Source organism: Labrus bergylta, chromosome 17 (assembly GCF_963930695.1).
Source record: "Labrus bergylta chromosome 17, fLabBer1.1, whole genome shotgun sequence".
NCBI lineage: Eukaryota > Metazoa > Chordata > Actinopteri > Labriformes > Labridae > Labrus > Labrus bergylta.
The window spans coordinates 4,090,024-4,096,634 of record NC_089211.1 but is presented as its reverse complement, the minus strand read 5'-3'; positions in this window follow the sequence as shown (position 1 = coordinate 4,096,634).

The following is a 6,611-nucleotide window of genomic DNA, read 5'->3' as shown; positions in this document are numbered from 1 at the left end:
CTTCAGCAGCCCTGCGTCACCTTTTTTGAATTTGGTAGTGTTCAGTTAAACCTTCGGTCCTGGGGGGGGGACAGGGCCTTCTCCATTGCAGCTCCCACCCTCTGGAACTCTCTCCCTAAAAACATCAGAGACTCCCCCACACTCACTTCCTACAAGATATGATCAGTCAGAATTGTATTTTAAAGTTCATCAGTGTGAAGAGGGTAATACTGCATGGATCATTAAGGTGTGACTCCATTCAGAGTGTTAATGGTTTCAGACACTCTGGCCGTATCCGAATTGCCAAGTACATACTAAATCTTTCAGTAGGCAGTAGACAGTACGTACTATCCGTGCTGCATACTGTTAGTACCTACAATTCAGTATGCACACACAGTAGGTAGATATTTGTGCCTACTTCGTCTGATTCATTCAGTATGGAAGTGACGTCATTTATGTTTTTTTTTGTTTTTTTTGTTTAGCTTTATTCAAGAAGAGTAATGCACATATACAGTCAGGTAAACAAAAAACAATATTACAATGTAAATCAAGTAAAAGACAGATTAAATAACTAAATAACATCCAGTAGCCTTCATAAAGGAAAGAACAAATGAAAGACAGTAATATACAGAATATAAAATAAACCAATAAAGACACATTTAAATAGTTAAATCATTATTTAAATAGAGGGAGAAAGGTTTTATAATAATGCAGATATTTGTTATATTTTCTGTTGTTAATTTAAAGTAGTGATTTCAGTCGGGACTTTAACTCTAGATTAAAAATTGATTAAATTAATCCACGCTCGTTTGTTTTGATTTGGAGGCGGACGTGAAGTGACGATCTACGTTTAATTTCGCACTGCATTGTGGGTGATAAAATACAATTCATTTCCTGAAAGCACACATCCGATCCATACTGCATGAAACCAGGAAGTTAGTATCCATACTGAAATGTTCAGTATACTGAGGTGGACCCAAAAAATGCATACTGAATGACCACGAAAGTTCAGTATACTGAAACTCCATACTGAATAGTACGTACTGCATACTGAACTGTGACAATTTTGAAAGGGCCACTGTGTGTCTGCTCTAACTGTTCTCCTGTTGCCTGCAGACCTCACACATACAGACGAGGAGCAACTCAATGCTTAAGATTCTCATATATATTCTTTTCGTTGGTCATTGTGATATGATGATACCTTTTTTTTAAATGTAGTAACACTATATTCTGACATATTCAAGTATATGTTTGAAGAGTAACAATAATGATCTGAGTGGGTCCCCTTCTCTTTGCTGCTGTTGGGCTTAAAGGACAATGAGATATTTAAAAAAAACAATCAAAGGAAATCCAGGGGATTACCACCTGAAAGGATGTGAACTTTGACCTGAGCAGTACGAGACAGGTTAAATGTTTTAATACAAGGTAAGTCAAATTTCCATTGCAGGAACTTTACTTTGGGATCAGTCATTTCTAGGAACTCCAGGGACAATCATTTCCCATCCACAAAAGGTCCCTGCTCTGGTCAGGGGTAAATTCTTTCCAATACAGCACCTTTGGGTCTCAGGCTTGCAGTGCAAAACAAACTTGATTTGCACTTTGCTGGCTTTAGCTTATCATTTCTGCAACCAATTTTTTTAAAACTGCAGCTGCTCACCTTGAATGTTACAATTTTTTTTACTGCAACACATTTATAGAGTTCCAGACGAAAGAATCTGAAGGGCATTTTATTTGAATTGGGAACACCTGAAGCACAAATTCAATCTCTTCCATACCAAGTTCTCCAAGGTGTCATTGTTTTATAGTCACATGAAAAATGAATATAACAGAAGTTGCTTTTTGGAACAAGAGTTGAACAGTAAAAAAAATATTCATTGTATTTTATATAGACTGTAAGGAGATAATTAGACCTCCTTAATGGGTTGCTGAAACATTTGTGTTTATTGAAAAGTACCTGGGACTGACTTTATGTGGAAACTCGACATGACTGCAAGCTGTTGTTGGTTAGTTATTTGTGTTATATCCTGTAGTGTAATTAAATTATTAAGATGTTATATCTTTATTTAACCTCTGATTTAAGAAGGGGCACCACTTCCTGTTAAAGGAAGAAAATAACTTTAATGGTATAAGTTAATTAATTAATCAGTCAGTTTCATATCTTGAAAGAAGTAAGTTCTGGAAATGTTAAACAAGAAAACACACAGACAAAGTCCTGAATTTTATATGTAAAATTTAATATAATAGGGGGTAAACAGTAATGTATAGATGAAACAGATAAAGAATATGATTATTATGATCAGGATAATGCAATTATAACGTATGGTGACATTATATATTTAGTAATGAGATAAGACTCGGTATTGTTTGAATGACTTAATCAGAAAATGGTCAAAAAGAAAAAGTTGATAAAAGAATTTTGGGATTCTATTTGGATTTAAAGGAGGGCTTTGAATAGACATGACTCAAGACTCAATCTTCCAACACCCCTTGCCACCAGCAGTCTTACTGTGAGATGTGTTTAATTGAACTCTGCCGGCTGATCCCGCATTTCAGTCTCTGGCAAACGGTTCTTTTCAGGCCCAGAGAGGTCCACGGGCCAGATTAGATGCCTTGACACCTTGGTCGGAGTGTGCAGCCGGGATGGAGAATCGTACGTCGGTTCAGCCTTCGTCTCAGAAGCTCCAAGAGGATCCAACAGGAAAGAAATTATTAAAGAGTCTTTTGAGTCTTTCCAATTCAGATTAACCAGATGGCCATCTTGATGAATCCAAACTAAGGAATTGGCGTTCAAAATTGAAGAACAAAGACTTTGGAGAAGAAAGTTCAAAAACCTTGCTTGAGCCAGAAAGAATTGATGTTCCAAAAATTGTGCGTGAAAAAGAAAGTTCGGCAGAGACTCGTCTCTACGGCACAAACTTAAAAGAAGTGATTCGGACCGAAGTCCGAAGAGAAGAGAGCAAGAGCTGAAGCTCTAAACTCCACAAACCAAAAACAAAAAGAAAACTAAAGATCTGAGCTGAGTGTGAACTCTTAACAGCTGGAACATATATACGTCACATATATATGTCACCATATATATGTCACCATAACATATATACGTCACCATACATTCATTTCGATATCATTTCTATCAGATCCACGTTGATGTAGGTTCACGTCATATATTTAAACAAACATTTCTGTCAGATTCATGTTGAGATGAAAATCACACCATCTGGGAACATCCTCAGTTAATCCCAGCCTGTAGGTGAACAAAAACATGTTATACAGTCAACATTCTTAATAATACATATTAATAAAGTAGGAAAAGAAATTGGTGTCTTTAAATAACACCTTCTATAGCTAATATCAAAGAGTATGCTTAATAACACGTGTAAATGTATAATTATGAAGGTTACGTATTCATGGATATTCTAACACTAGATGGCAATAGCGCTCCACGTGAAATTCCTATTAAACATAATATAACTCTTATTCCTATTCTGAAGATCAGATTGTGAGTTTAAAAAGATGATTATAATACATTCAATGTGACAATTACAAATATCTAGATGAAGAAAGACATAAATGTTCATTTGATGCAGAATTGAAAGCTGTCCTTCAACAGATGGTCAATTTTACAACTTTGCAGAGACTGGTTTCGGTCACAGTTCATGCCTTTGGGGTCAATTCGTAGATAGAAGAGTGTTCTGTTTCCGCTCGGTTGTTTATTCAAGGTGTTGTAAAAGTTCATAATATCCTGTCTGAGAGGGAGACTTAAATCATTGATCAGTTCCTTTGTTCCTTGGTAAAAGTAGACAACATGTTAATCCACGGTCCTGAGTCCTGCAGGAAGAGAGGTCGTAAAACATAGCTGCTGATAACGGCTACAATCCACAGCACGATAGAAGTTTCTCTGTATAGCTTTTGATCTCTAATAGTGCTGCAGAACTATTATGGTTTTTCTTGTGCATGTTTTGTGTAATTAACAGACTAACAAGGGAGTCTTCCTCTCTACTCCCTGATCCACAGGGGGTGGATATGCACCAGAATACACAACCATATATTAATCCCAAATATACAAATGCAATGATCGGGAAGACTATATGCAGGAAAACATAAATGTATTGGTATTCATAAATGCAGGATTCTACTTTGTTAGCATAATGAGATTTCAAATGTTTTATGAGAAGCATTCACCTACTGTAGGTTCAAATATGAATAGCATGTATCTTAGAGTTTGCTGAATCTTGTAATATAACTACTTCCTTGACCAGAAAACCCAAAGGGGCACAGGGAAAAGAACAATTCTTTCACCTTAGCAAAAAGCACAAATGATGAGATTGAAAGATCACTTCAGTATGAAAGTATGAAAACAAACGATTGCTCTACTTCTTAAAATGTTTCTGGTCCCTTCTAAAACTGCAGCTAAGTTTATGATCATAGATGGACTGAGCCAAAACAGAAAGGCTGTGAAGGACGCTAAAAGGCCCTTAAGAGCTGAGAGGTAATGCAGAGTAATTCAGTGTCTGATAACTATGAGCTAATCATTTCACATAACACAAAGTCATGTGACCCACTGTAAATGTAGACATATTGATTTGTGCTGCTGTAAACACAGGTAGCTGTTGTTTAAATGCCCACCTGTTTGGAGCCCGTTTATCTTCCATGTGAGAAAAACTGATGACTCTGTTAAGCTTTTAGTCATTCGCAGTTAAGCCTATTAAGTGGAGTATTTAAGCCTTGTTAAGCCTTCAAAATGATTACAGCTAACCATGAAATGTGGTAATTTAATAGTGCGAAGGTACTCTTCTTCATTTTTAGAAGAATCTTTTCCTGTGGTGAGATGTATTGTTTATGCTAATCAGTTAAAGGAGAAGCTATATGCTAACAGTCTGGCTGCATTTCTCTCATACACACACATTCAAACACACAGGGCGGTTATCTTAATGTAGCAGTTTGATTCACAGCGGCCAGCTCTTTATTAACTCTTTAATTGTGTTAATAATGAGATCACTAGAATCTACTTCGTCAATCTCTGGTAGCTCATCTCAAAGCTTCTGCAGCTAAAATTGAAAACCATGATAATAGCCAAAATCATTAGCTCTGCGGTGGTCTGAAACAAGTAGTAATTATCTTAAATGCCTCTCGCTCTCTCACTCACTTAGTGTCTCTTTACCAGGTATATTTCCTGTATCTCCTTTTTGCTGCTCTGCTATACGTTGGTATCTCTGTTCATTATAAAACTGTACTGCTGCTTTCCACTGTTTCCCACTCTAATTACTGGGATCGATCATCTTGAGACACACACAAACAAACGCAAACCCACATGTACACATTGTCTCTTTGACCTCCTGCTCAGCCACACATAATGACAGGAGACATGGATTTAAAGGAGAAGCGCTCACTAACGTATTTGAGAACAGATTTTGAGAGGAATCAGCCTTTTGTCTACATAAAGAAGTTTAAGATCTTTGATTTCAACTCAGGACAAATTGAAGCAAAAACTTAAGTGTTGCATTTATATTGTGTTTAGTGTATTTATTAGCAGTTAAATTTTGCACACGTCGCAAAATTTTATATAATGTATTAAGCAGTTAATGAAATCTTAAAGAGATTACTTTAAAACATCTATGAAGCATCTCTAATATTATTTACTTACCTAGTTTATACTTTGTCATTGGTTAATTATTCAATTGTAAACCATCTTTAAAGCTCAAATATTATTAGTAATAATTTATTACTCCTCTGCTGTTCTCTGCTTTGTGGAATGACTGACAGTGTGCCATCGTTTTGCAGAAGTCCTAATGGACCATTTTGCTTTTTTTTTATCCTGCCATTCATTACACTAAGTAAGTCAGTAAGTGAAGTTTATTTATTTATCACTTTTCACAGACAACGCTCACAAAGTGCTTTACTTCAAAACAGGAACAAGCGAGTAGTCCATGGACCGACAGTATAAATTCCTGCTATGACCATGAACAATAATTGGCGCAGTAAAACATAGATCAAAAGGTAGACTGGGTGGACATGATTACCCACAGGCCTGTCTAAATATAAACTTTTTCAGCTGCTAATTAATGAGATGGTTGGGGAATTCCAAAGGACTGGTGCGATGGCCTCAAACACACGATCTCCATGAGTCTTAAAGTTCAGTAGGTCACCCTTGCCATTCCCCCTGAATCTGAGGTTGATTAATTAATTCATATAAACCTGAGAAACGTCAGCCCACACATCCTGCAGTGGAGTGCAGTAGGACGACTGGTTGCTGCTCTCAGGGTGGTAATGAACAACACCGTCTGCTGCTCATGGATTAAAAGAAACAGGGTTTAAAGTTACCATAGTGACAAAGAATGGGTGTCCTATAGTAGTTTAATCTTTGATGAAAAGCACTTTGCTTTGTCTTATTTTTCATATTACCTCGGTAAAGCCGTTGTTAATTTCTTTTTGTAATTATTTTAGTTTCACTCGAAGGAAGAAAAAAAAAATGAGGAATCTAATTAACATTTTAAACAAGTTTGTTCAATCAAATCCTTTTTATTATGAGAAGAAATGAACTACTGTTAGTGACTGAGCTATGGCTGTTTGTTTATGAGAGGAAGATTGAAAATAAATACTCAGAGAAGGAAATCATTAACTGATAACCAAGTCCT